This window comes from Oncorhynchus gorbuscha, unplaced genomic scaffold, assembly GCF_021184085.1.
Source record: "Oncorhynchus gorbuscha isolate QuinsamMale2020 ecotype Even-year unplaced genomic scaffold, OgorEven_v1.0 Un_scaffold_8920, whole genome shotgun sequence".
Taxonomy (NCBI): Eukaryota; Metazoa; Chordata; class Actinopteri; order Salmoniformes; family Salmonidae; genus Oncorhynchus; species Oncorhynchus gorbuscha.
In genome coordinates this window covers 1-13,356 of record NW_025751999.1, presented here as the reverse complement: position 1 = coordinate 13,356, position 13,356 = coordinate 1, and the positions used below count along the sequence as shown (strand labels likewise).

General features: G+C 48.7%; 1 pseudogene; it reads right to left on the bottom strand.

Annotated features, from left to right (window-relative positions):
- Positions 1-1,260: 1,260 nt before the first annotated feature.
- Positions 1,261-12,826, bottom strand: LOC124030032 (annotated as a pseudogene).
- Between the last annotated feature and the right edge of the window lie 530 nt (positions 12,827-13,356).

The following is a 13,356-nucleotide window of genomic DNA, read 5'->3' as shown; positions in this document are numbered from 1 at the left end:
GTATCCTGACAGAGGGTTATAAGTGGGGTTCATGTTTGGTTACCTGCAGGGTAGTATCCTGACGTAGAGGGTTAACGTTTGGTTACCTGCAGGGTGGTATCCTGACATAGAGGGTTAACGTTTGGTTACCTGCAGGGTAGTATCCTGACGTAGAGGGTTAACATTTGGTTACCTGCAGGGTAGTATCCTGACGTAGAGGGTTATAAGTGGGGTTAACGTTTGGTTATCTGCAGGGTAGTATCCTGACATAGAGGGTTAACGTTTGGTTACCTGCAGGGTAGTATCCTGACGTAGAGGGTTAACGTTTGGTTACCTGCAGGGTAGTATCCTGACATAGAGGGTTAACGTTTGGTTACCTGCAGGGTAGTATCCTGAAGTAGAGGGTTATAAGTGGGGTTAACGTTTGGTTACCTGCAGGGTAGTATCCTGACATAGAGGGTTAACGTTTGGTTACCTGCAGGGTAGTATCCTGACGTAGAGGGTTATATGTGGGGTTAACGTTTGGTTACCTGCAGGGTAGTATCCTGACGTAGAGGGTTATAAGTGGGGTTAACGTTTGGTTATCTGCAGGGTAGTATCCTGACGTAGAGGGTTAACGTTTGGTTACCTGCAGGGTGGTATCCTGACATAGAGGGTTAACGTTTGGTTACCTGCAGGGTAGTATCCTGACGTAGAGGGTTATATGTGGGGTTAACGTTTGGTTACCTGCAGGGTAGTATCCTGACGTAGAGGGTTAACATTTGGTTACCTGCAGGGTAGTACCCTGACATAGAGGGTTAACATTTGGTTACCTGCAGGGTAGTACCCTGACATAGAGGGTTATATGTGGGGTTAACGTTTGGTTACCTACAGGGTAGTATCCTGACGTAAAGGGTTATATGTGGGGTTAACGTTTGGTTACCTACAGGGTAGTATCCTGACGTAGAGGGTTATAAGTGGGGTTAACGTTTGGTTATCTGCAGGGTAGTATCCTGACGTAGAGGGTTAACGTTTGGTTACCTGCAGGGTGGTATCCTGACATAGAGGGTTAACGTTTGGTTACCTGCAGGGTAGTATCCTGACAGAGGGTTATATGTGGGGTTAACGTTTGGTTACCTGCAGGGTAGTATCCTGACATAGAGGGTTATATGTGGGGTTAACGTTTGGTTACCTGCAGGGTAGTACCCTGACATAGAGGGTTATAAGTGGGGTTAACGTTTGGTTACCTGCAGGGTAGTACCCTGACGTAGAGGGTTATAAGTGGGGTTAACGTTTGGTTACCTGCAGGGTAGTATCCTGACCACGTCGTTTGGCTTGTAACCCTCGATACACACGGCACAGTTATCAAAGTCGGACTCCGTCTCCCCGTCTCCCTTCCTGATGGTCCTGACCTGCAGCTTACTGATGGCCTTCTTAGCTGCATCTCCCAGACGCCTCTGAGAGGAGAGAGAGAGGAAGGGGCGAGAGAGAGAGAGAAGAGAGGGAGAAGAGAGAAAAGAGAGAGAGAGAAGGGGTGAGAGAGAGAGAGAAGGGGTGAGAGAGAGAGAGAAGGGGTGAGAGAGAGAGAGAAGAGAGAGAGAAGAGAGGAGAGAGAGAAGAGAAGAGAAGAGAGAGAAGAGAGAGAGGAGAGAGAGGAGAGAGAGAGGAAGGGGCGAGAGAGAGAGAGAGAGGAGAGAGGAGAGAGAAGGGGTGAGAGAGAAGGGGTGAGAGAGAGAGAGAAACAGAGAGAGAGAAACAGAGAGAGAAACAGAGAGAGGAAGGGGTGAGAGAGAGAGAGGAGAGAGAGAAGAGAGGAGAGAGCGAGAGAGAAGGGGTGAGAGAGAGAAGGGGTGAGAGAGCGAGAGAAAGAGAGAGAGAGACAGAGAGAGAGAAACAGAGAGAGAGAAACAGAGAGAGAGAAACAGAGAGAGAGAAACAGAGAGAGAAACAGAGAGAGAGAAACAGAGAGAGAAACAGAGAGAGAGAGAGACAGAGAGAGAGAGAAGGGGTGAGAGAGAGACAAGGGGTGAGAGAGAGACAAGGGGTGAGAGAGAGACAAGGGGTGAGAGAGAGACAAGGGGTGAGAGAGAGAGAAGGGGTGAGAGAGAGAGAGAGAGAGAGAGAGAGAGAGAGAGAGAGAGAGAGAGAGAGAGAGAGAGAGAGAGAGAGAGAGAGAGGGGGTGATAGAGAGAGAAGGGTGAAGAGAGAGAGAGAGAGAGAGAGAGAGAGAGAGAGAGAGAGAGAGAGAGAGAGAGAGAGAGAGAGAGAGAGAGAAAGGGGCGAGAGAGAGAAGAGAAGAGTGAGAGAAGAGAGAGAAGAGAGGAGAGAAGAGAGAGAGAAGAGAGGAGAGAGAGCGAGAGAGAAGGGGTGAGAGAGAGAAGGGGTGAGAGAAAGAGAGAAACAGAGAGAGAGAGAAACAGAGAGAGAGAGAAACAGAGAGAGAGAGAAACAGAGAGAGAGAGAAACAGAGAGAAGGGGTGAGAGAGAGAGGGGTGAGAGCGAGAGAGAAACAGAGAGAGAGAGAGACAGAGACAGAGAGAAGGGGTGAGAGAGAGAGAGTGAGAGGGGGGGGGGTGATAGAGAGAGAGAGAGAGAGAGAGAGAGAGAGAGATAGAAGACTAAGAGTTGGCCCTCAGAAGTCAAATGTATGCCCTGTCTGCAACAAGTGTTGTAGCCTGCTGTGTTACTGAACCCTACCAGGTTCCGGTCTCGTGCGTTGGCGTATCTGAACCTCTGTATATAGTAGAAGACGAGCCAGGCCAGAGAGATGATCATCAGGACGATGAAGGAGATGGAGACGAACACCACCGACGTCCTGCTCACGTACTTCTGGAGGTTACGCGTTCCTATGGTGATGTGCATGGTCACCGTGACGTTCCGCTCTAGCAGAGCGGCGACCTCGCGACCTTTAGGTTCTGGGATCATGACGGCGACCACATCACCCATGCCTGACAGCGGAGGGAGGAGGGGAGAAAGTGAACGAGAATTTAGATATTTATAGCCTATTTCCATTTTGCAGCTGGCCTATCTAGCGGAAATCACTCCAGTTCTTCCTACAGGACAAGATCCATAAAAGGTCAACCTGTAAAATCAATCAAATTGTATTTGTCCCGTTAACAACGACAGACTAACAGTGAAATGCTAAAGGTAAAAACACGTAATAATGAAAGTAACAATAGTTACACAACGAGTAAACCACTGTGGTAAACTATGAACTTGGGTCCAGGGCCACATGCTTTCTCTCTAGCAAACTTGCAATATTGTAATAAAATATTCTGTGTCCTCAAGAGTTTCCCCAGTGAGCAAGGAACAGACAGCTGCAGGCTGTCTGCACAAGGGAAAATAAGTAATCAAGCAGGCTTATTTTATGACATTTCCACTGGATCAGAGCCATTTTCCCCTTTCACACCGAGTGGTTCATCGAAATGGAAAGATTTGTTCAAATACATTGAGGAACTATTGTCATTCTCAAAATGATTTTCTGTAAAAACAGAATGTTTGCTTGCTGTTTGAGCTGAAGAAAACATTATTTTGACAAGTTCCTCAGGTCATTAGTGGTGGTCAGGTGGTGAGTTAAGCCAATCAGAAATACTATCAGATCGCCAAATGGGCACATTTACATGCCTACATTTGCACACAGACCAGGGAGCCTACGTATACATCAATGATGTCGCTCTTGCTGCTGGTGATTCTCTGATCCACCTCTACGCAGACGACACCATTCTGTATACTTCTGGCCCTTCTTTGGACACAGTGTTAACAAACCTCCAGGCGAGCTTCAATGCCATACAACTCTCCTTCCGTGGCCTCCAACTGCTGTTAAATGCTAGTAAAACTAAGTGCATGCTCTTCAACCGATCGCTGCCCGCACCCGCCCGCCTGCCTAGCATCACTACTCTGGATGGTTCTGACTTAGACTACGTGGACAACTACAAATACCTAGGTGTCTGGTTAGACTGTAAACTCTCCTCCCAGACTCATCAAACATCTGCAATCCAAAGTTAAATCTAGAATTGGCTTCCTATTTGGCAACAAAGCATCTTCACTCATGCTGCCAAACATACCCTCGTAAAACTAACCATTCTACTGATTCATCGCCAAACCCACTGGCTCCAGGTCGTCTATAAGTCTTTGCTAGGTAAAGCCACACCTTATCTCAGCTCACTGGTCACCATAGCAGCACCCACCCCAGCACGCGCTCCAGGAAGTGTATCTCACTGGTCATCCCCAAAGCCAACACTCCCTTTGGCCACCTTTCCTTCAGTTCTCTGCTGCCAATGACTGGAACAAATGACAAAAATCTCTGAAGCCGGGAGACTCATATCTCCCTCACTAACTTTAAGCATCAGCTGTCAGAGCACCTGTAAACAGCCCATCTGTAACACACCCCATCTGTAAACAGCCCATCTGTAAATAGCCCATCTGTAACCACCCATCTGTAAATAGCCCATCAGTAAACAGCCCATCAGTAAACAGCCCATCTGTAAACAACCCATCAGTAAACAGCCCATCAGTAAACAGCCCATCTGTAAACAACCCATCAGTAAACAACCCATCAGTAAACAGCCCATCTGTAAACAGCCCATCTGTAACACACCCCATCTGTAAACAGCCCATCTGTAAACAATAGCCCATCTGTAACCACCCATCTGTAAATAGCCCATCAGTAAACAGCCCATCAGTAAACAGCCCATCTGTAAACAACCCATCAGTAAACAGCCCATCTGTAAACAGCCCATCTGTAAACAGCCCATCAGTAAACAGCCCATCTGTAAACAACCCATCTGCAAATAGCCCATCTGGAAATAGCCCACCCAACTACCACATCCCCATATTTATTTATCTTGCTCTTTTACACCCCAGTAGCTCTACTTGCACATCTGTCACTCCAGAGTTAATTGCTATATTGTAATTACTTCACCACTATGGCCTATTTATTGCCTTACCTCCCTAATCTTACCTCATATGTACACATTGTATATAGACTTTCCTACTGTATTATTGACTGTACGTTTGTTTATTCCATGTGTAACTCTGTGTTGTTGTTTGTGTCTCACTGCTTTGCTTTATCTTGACCAGGTCGCAGTTGTAAATTAGAACTTGTTCTCAACTAGCCTACCTGGTTCAATAAAGGTGAAATAAATGAATGAAAAATTCTCTACTCCATGCTTCGATGGTGGCTGTTGTCGTTGTGTTCCTGGTTCGAGCCCAGGGAGGAGCGAGGACAGGGACGGAAGCTATACTGTTACACTGGCAATACTAAAGTGCCTATAAGAACATCCAATAGTCAAAGGTATAAGAAATACAAATGGTATAGAGGGAAATAGTCCTATAATAACTACAACCTAAAACTTCCTACCTGGGAATATTGAAGACTCATGTTAAAAGGAACCACCAGCTTTCATATGTTCTCATGTTCTGAGCAAGGAACTGAAACGTTAGCTTTCTTACATGGCACATATTGCACTTTTACTTTCTTCTCCAACACTTTGTTTTTGCATTATTTAAACCAAATTGAACCTGTTTCGTTATTTATTTGAGGCTAAATTGATTTTATTGATGTATTATATTAAGTTAAAATAAGCGTTCATTCAGTATTGTTGTAATTGTCATTATTACAAATAAAAAATAAATGAATAACAACCGATTAATCGGTATCTGCTGTTTTAGTCCTCCAATAAATCGGTATCGGTGTTGAAAAATCATAGTCGGGTCGACCTCTAATAGAGACACACAGCATTCTCTACTCCTTAGAGACACACAGCATTCTCTACTCCCTATAGAGACACAGCATTCTCTACTCCCTATAGACACACAGCATTCTCTACTCCCTAGAGACACACAGCATTCTCTACTCCTTAGAGACACACAGCATTCTCTACTCCTTAGAGACACACAGCATTCTCTACTCCTTAGAGACACACAGCATTCTCTACTCCCTATAGAGACACAGCATTCTCTACTCCCTATAGAGACACACAGCATTCTCTACTCCCTATAGAGACACACAGCATTCTCTACTCCCTATAGACACACAGCATTCTCTACTCCCTATAGAGACACAGCATTCTCTACTCCCTATAGACACAGCATTCTCTACTCCCTATAGACACACAGCATTCTCTACTCCTATAGACACACAGCATTCTCTACTCCCTATAGAGACACAGCATTCTCTACTCCTATAGAGACACAGCATTCTCTACTCCCTATAGAGACACAGCATTCTCTACTCCCTATAGAGACACAGCATTCTCTACTCCCTATAGACACACACAGCATTCTCTACTCCCTATAGACACACAGCATTCTCTACTCCCTATAGACACACAGCATTCTCTACTCCCTATAGACACACAGCATTCTCTACTCCTTAGAGACACACAGCATTCTCTACTCCCTATAGAGACACAGCATTCTCTACTCCCTATAGAGACAGCATTATCTACTCCCAATAGACACACAGCATTATCTAATCCCTATAGACACACAGCATTCTCTACTCCCTATAGAGACACAGCATTCTCTACTCCCTATAGAGACACAGCATTCTCTACTCCCTATAGAGACACAGCATTCTCTACTCCCTATAGAGACACAGCATTCTCTACTCCCTATAGACACACAGCATTCTCTACTCCCTATAGACACACAGCATTCTCTACTCCCTATAGACACACAGCATTCTCTACTCCCTATAGACACACAGCATTCTCTACTCCCTATAGACACACAGCATTCTCTACTCCCTATAGACACACAGCATTCTCTACTCCCTATAGACACACAGCATTCTCTACTCCCTATAGACACACAGCATTCTCTACTCCCTAGACACACAGCATTCTCTACTCCCTATAGACACACAGCATTCTCTACTCCCTATAGACACACAGCATTCTCTACTCCCTATAGACACACAGCATTCTCTACTCCCTATAGACACACAGCATTCTCTACTCCCTATAGACACACAGCATTCTCTACTCCCTATAGAGACACAGCATTCTCTACTCCCTATAGACACACAGCATGCTCTACTCCCTATAGAGACACAGCATTCTCTACTCCCTATAGAGACACAGCATTCTCTACTCCCTATAGACACACAGCATTCTCTACTCCCTATAGAGACACAGCATTCTCTACTCCCTATAGAGACACAGCATTCTCTACTCCCTATAGAGACACAGCATTCTCTACTCCCTATAGACACACAGCATTCTCTACTCCCTATAGACACACAGCATTCTCTACTCCCTATAGACACACAGCATTCTCTACTCCCTATAGACACACAACATTCTCTACTCCCTATAGACACAGCATTCTCTACTCCCTATAGACACACAGCATTCTCTACTCCTAGACACACAGCATGCTCTACTCCCTATAGACACACAGCATTCTCTACTCCTATAGAGACACAGCATTCTCTACTCCCTATAGAAGTACACAGCATTCTCTACTCCCTATAGGGACACACAGCATTCTCTACTCCCTATAGAGACACAGCATTCTCTACTCCCTATAGACACACAGCATTCTCTACTCCCTATAGCCACAGCATGCTCTACTCCTATAGACACACAGCATTCTCTACTCCTATAGAGACACAGCATTCTCTACTCCTATGAGACCACAGCATTTCTCTACTCTATGGACACACAGCATTCTCTGCCTCCCTATGGAACTAGCAGTATCTACTCCCTATAGACACACAGCATTCTCTACTCCTATAGAGACACACAGCATTCTCTACTCCCCTATAGACACAGCATTCTCTACTCCCTATGAACCACAGCATTCTCTACTCCCCTATAGACACACAGAATGACCAGCGCCTTAAGCAATGAGCTCGTCTCTGGCAGAAATCTACACTGTGTGAGCCGATAAATCAGATGACTATCTAGCTCGTCAATACTGTTACCTGAATATGACATGGTGATTGTATCATTGGCGTTGCTGGATCCAACGATTCAGACATCCCCACGGCAACAACCAGCCGAGGCATTTCGGTTTCGCTGCATGTCGAATCTTTCCTTATAGGTGCAGTTTCCACTGGCTATCAGGGCTATCCATGCACTGCCTTGGACCGGAACCGGGAAACAGTACCCGGATCACAGGCTTGCCAGTCCTGCGAAAGAATGAAGAATCACGACTCCTTTGGCGTCGCGTTTCAGTGAATGTTCCCCATATCGACCGCATTCAGTCTTCTCCGTCCGGATCATAGAGGTGATCGGATCTATGTAGGTGATGTTGATGAAAGCGGTGTACCACTCCTCTCTCTCGGCCACGGTGAAATCTAAACAGAAGAAGTGGACGAAACAAAACGATAAAAGCCGCTAGATAAGACCAAACTGCGGCAGGCCTGGATCAACTGACATGGTCATAACTAACTGGGTTTGACTGGTCTCTCCTTTTGTCCTTTGGGCAGAATGTAATGTAGTAAGATCCGACACTTAATCTCGATACTCCATAATATAGCTGGGTTGTTTTTTCTCCACCTGGGACCGGTCTATCGTTCTGTTATTTGTGAACACACTCGGTGTCTCTTGCTAAACGTTTAGCTTCACGGCTAAACCCAAACTCATTTTCATTTTCAACACTTCGCCGTGTCTATAAATAAACACGAATGAAAACTGTAACTACTCTGGAACCGGTTGCATCGATGTCAACGCTAATATTATCTAGACAAGTCGTTTTGTTTGGTTAGAATAATAGTGTCTGAAATGCCGTGTCGGTAAGAGACGCCTGTTGTTGTTTTGACGACGCAGAGAAAGGAAGAAGTGGAGCCGTGTTGACAGTGTAGCTGAGGTACAGCGGTATCGCCATCTAGCGGTGTGGCGTGTTGTTGCACATTCACCTCTTCGATGATAATAATAATATGGGCTTTCTTGCATACTTAAAAAAAATATATATATATTATTCAACCTATATTTAACTAGACAAGTCAGTTTAAGAACAAATTATGATTTACTATGACGGCCTACCAAAAGGCAAGAAGGACTCCTGTGATGACGGGGGCCTGGGATTACACATTAAATAAAAGGGAGACAACAACATAAAGAGAGACCTAAGACAACAACACAGCATGGTAGCAACACATAACAACACAACATAAAGAGAGACCTAAGACAACACCACAGCATGGCAGCAACACATAACAACACAACATAAAGAGAGACCTAAGACAACAACACAGCATGATAGCAACACATAACAACACAGCATGGTAGCAACACCACATGACAACACAGCATGGCAGCAACACATAACAACACAACATGGTAACAACACATAACAACAGCATGGTAGCAACACATAACAACAGCATGGTAACAACACATAACAACACAGCATGGTAGCAACAACACATGACAACACAGCATGGTAGCAACAACACATGACAACACAGCATGGTAGCAACAACACATGACAATACAGCATGGTAGCAACACAACATGACAACACAGCATGGTAGCAACACAACATGACAACACAGCATGGTAGCAACACAACATGACAATACAGCATGGTAGCAACACAACATGACAACACAGCATGGTAGCAACACCACATGACAACACAGCATGGTAGCAACACCACATGACAACACGGCATGGTAGCAACACAACATGACAACACAGCATGGTAGCAACACAACATGACAACACAGCATGGTCGCAACACAACATGACAACACAGCATGGTAGCAACACAACATGACAACACAGCATGGTAGCAACACAACATTGTAGCAGAACAACACATGGTACAAACATTATTGGGCACTACATCACGCAAAGCATCCACAACTGTCAGTAAGAGTGTCCATGATTGAGTCTTTGAATGAAGAGATGGAGATAAAACTGTCCAGTTTGAGTGTTTTGTTGCAGCTCGTTCCAGTCGCTAGTTGCAGAGAACTGAAAAGAGGAGCGACCCAGGGATGTGTGTGCTTTGGGGACCTTTAATCATTATATGTGGTGTTGTTTTTACCATCGCGGACCACTTTGGAAACAAGCGTTTTAATGGATACTTTCAAGTGATATCTTCTGGGTCCACATTGTACATTTTGTTGAATATATGTCTGTTACCCAAATAAATTAAATTCATAGTAAACCACTTTTTATCCGAGCCCTATATTTGACTGATACATACTGACTTTAACATCAGAGATAATCTTGTCTCTTTACCTCTCCTCATCCTCCTCGTCAGAATGGCCTTGGTGAGGGAGGTGTCATGACATCGGCCTGTTGGTGAAGTTTATGACCCCCATAAATACCTTTCCCCCTTTCCTCTCTCTACTCTACAGAGTGACTCTTGGAAAGCCCTTGGTTAACATAGAGAGTCTGAAAACATCAAAAGGATGGAGCCAGAACCATATTTCGGTAATCTAACCAGTTGAAAAGATGCGTTGGTACTTAATGAATATGATGTTAGATCAGTTGTCATCTGAGACATTATTACGGATGACAGGATGACATAAACTGTAACTTGGAAAGTCTACACATTCTAGTTATCGGATTCACATGAAATTGTTGTGCAATTTAAATGTTTAAATATGAAACTATTTATGAAAAGATTAAATGTAATTTTAGGTTTTAAATGAGAGAATTTGTTTTCATAAGTGAACGAGGCTCAACTCAGTGGCCCCGCCCATGTGAACAGACATTGGTTGTAAACTATGCTCAACTCAGTGGCCCCGCCCATGTGAACAGACATTGGTTGTAAACTATGCTCAACTCAGTGGCCCCGCCCATGTGAACAGACATTGGTTGTAAACTAGGCTCAACTCAGTGGCCCCGCCCATGTGAACAGACATTGGTTGTAAACTATGCTCAACTCAGTGGCCCCGCCCATGTGAACAGACATTGGTTGTAAACTATGCTCAACTCAGTGGCCCCGCCCATGTGAACAGACATTGGTTGTGAACTATGAAACACGCCCTTCCGTGTAGAGAGGCTAGCACTGGAGTAATATGATCAATTTTTTTGGTTCTAGTCAGGATTCTAGCAGCCGTATTTATCTGCATCTCTAAATGCATCTCTAAATTCATCTCTAAATGCATCTCTAAATGCATCTCTAAATTCATCTCTAAATGCATCTCTAAATGCATCTCTAAATTCATCTCTAAATTCATCTGCAAAGAGCCAAAAGTAAATCAGATTACACTGGATCCTGTTTTGAAATGTTGCACATTATAATATCCATCATGTTAAATGAAATAGCTAACTTCATTCGTGTACCCAATTATTATTATTATTAAATGTAACCCTTATTCAACTTGGTAAGTCAGTTAAGAACAAATTCTTATTTACAATAATGGCCTACCAAAAGGCAAAAAGGCCTCTTGCGGGGATGGCGCCTGGGAGGGTAGACGGGGCCTGGGAGGGTAGACGGGGAGGGTGGACGGGTAGACGGGGCGGGTGGATGGGTAGACGGGGCCTGGGAGGGTAGACGGGGCCTGGAAGGGTGGACGGGTAGACGGGGCCTGGGAGGGTAGACGGGTAGACGGGGCCTGGGAGGGTGGACGGGTAGATGGGGCGGTTGGACGGGTAGACGGGGCCTGGGAGGGTGGACGGGTAGACGGGGCCTGGGAGGGTAGACGGGTAGACGGGGCCTGGGAGGGTGGACGGGTAGACGGGGCCTGGGAGGGTGGACGGGTAGACGGGGCCTGGGAGGGTAGACGGGGCCTGGGAGGGTAGACGGGGCCTGGGAGGGTGGACGGGTAGACGGGGCCTGGGAGGGTAGACGGGGCCTGGGAGGGTGGACGGGTAGACGGGGCCTGGGAGGGTAGACGGGTAGACGGGGCCTGGGAGGGTGGACGGGTAGACGGGGCCTGGGAGGGTAGACGGGGCCTGGGAGGGTAGACGGGTCCTGGGAGGGTGGACGGGTAGACGGGGCCTGGGAGGGTAGACGGGGCCTGGGAGGGTGGACGGGTAGACGGGGCCTGGAAGGGTAGACGGGGCCTGGGAGGGTGGACGGGTAGACGGGGCCTGGGAGGGTAGACGGGTAGACGGGGCCTGGGAGGGTGGACGGGTAGACGGGGCCTGGGAGGGTAGACGGGGCCTGGGAGGGTAGATGGGGCCTGGGAGGGTGGACGGGTAGACGGGTAGACGGGGCCTGGGAGGGTGGACGGGTAGACGGGGCCTGGGAGGGTAGACGGGGCCTGGGAGGGTAGACGGGGCCTGGGAGGGTGGACGGGTAGACGGGGCCTGGGAGGGTAGACAGGTAGACGGGGCCTGGGAGGGTAGACGGGGCCTGGGAGGGTGGACGGGTAGACGGGGCCTGGGAGGGTAGACGGGTAGACGGGGCCTGGGAGGGTAGACGGGTAGACGGGGCCTGGGAGGGTGGACGGGTAGACGGGGCCTGGGAGGGTAGACGGGTAGACGGGGCCTGGGAGGGTGGACGGGTAGACGGGGCCTGGAAGGGTGGACGGGTAGACGGGGACTGGGAGGGTAGACGGGGCCTGGGAGGGTAGACGGGGCCTGGGAGGGTGGATGGGTAGACGGGGCCTGGGAGGGTGGACGGGGCCTGGGAGGGTAGACGGGGCCTGGGTGGGTAGACGGGTAGACGGGGCCTGGGAGGGTGGACGGGTAGACGGGCCTGGGAGGGTAGACGGGTAGACGGGACCTGGGAGGGTGGACGGGTAGACGGGGCCTGGGAGGGTAGACGGGGCCTGGGAGGGTAGACGGGGCCTGGGAGGGTAGACGGGGCCTGGGAGGGTGGACGGGTAGACGGGCCTGGGAGGGTAGACGGGGCCTGGGAGGGTAGACGGGGCCTGGGAGGGTAGACGGGGCATGGGAGGGTAGACGGGTAGACGGGGCCTGGGAGGGGAGACGAGGCCTGGGAGGGTAGACGGGGCCTGGGAGGGTAGACGGGAGGGTAGACGGGAGGGTAGACGGGGCCTGGGAGGGTAGACAGGGCCTGGGAGGGTAGACGGGGCCTGGGAGGGTGGACGGGTAGACGGGGCCTGGGAGGGTAGACGGGTAGACGGGGCCTGGGAGGGTGGACGGGTAGACGGGGCCTGGGAGGGTAGACGGGGCCTGGGAGGGTAGACGGGGCCTGGGAGGGTAGACGGGGCCTGGGAGGGTGGACGGGTAGACGGGGCCTGGGAGGGTAGACGGGGCCTGGGAGGGTAGACGGGGCCTGGGAGGGTAGACGGGGCATGGGAGGGTAGAGCGGGGCCTGGGAGGGGAGACGGGGCCTGGGAGGGTAGACGGGGCCTGGGAGGGTAGACGGGAGGGTAGACGGGGCCTGGGAGGGTAGACGGGAGGGTAGACGGGGCCTGGGAGGGTAGACAGGGCCTGGGAGGGTAGACGGGGCCTGGGAGGGTGGACGGGTAGACGGGGCCTGGGAGGGTAGACGGGTAGACGGGGCCTGGGAGGGTGGACG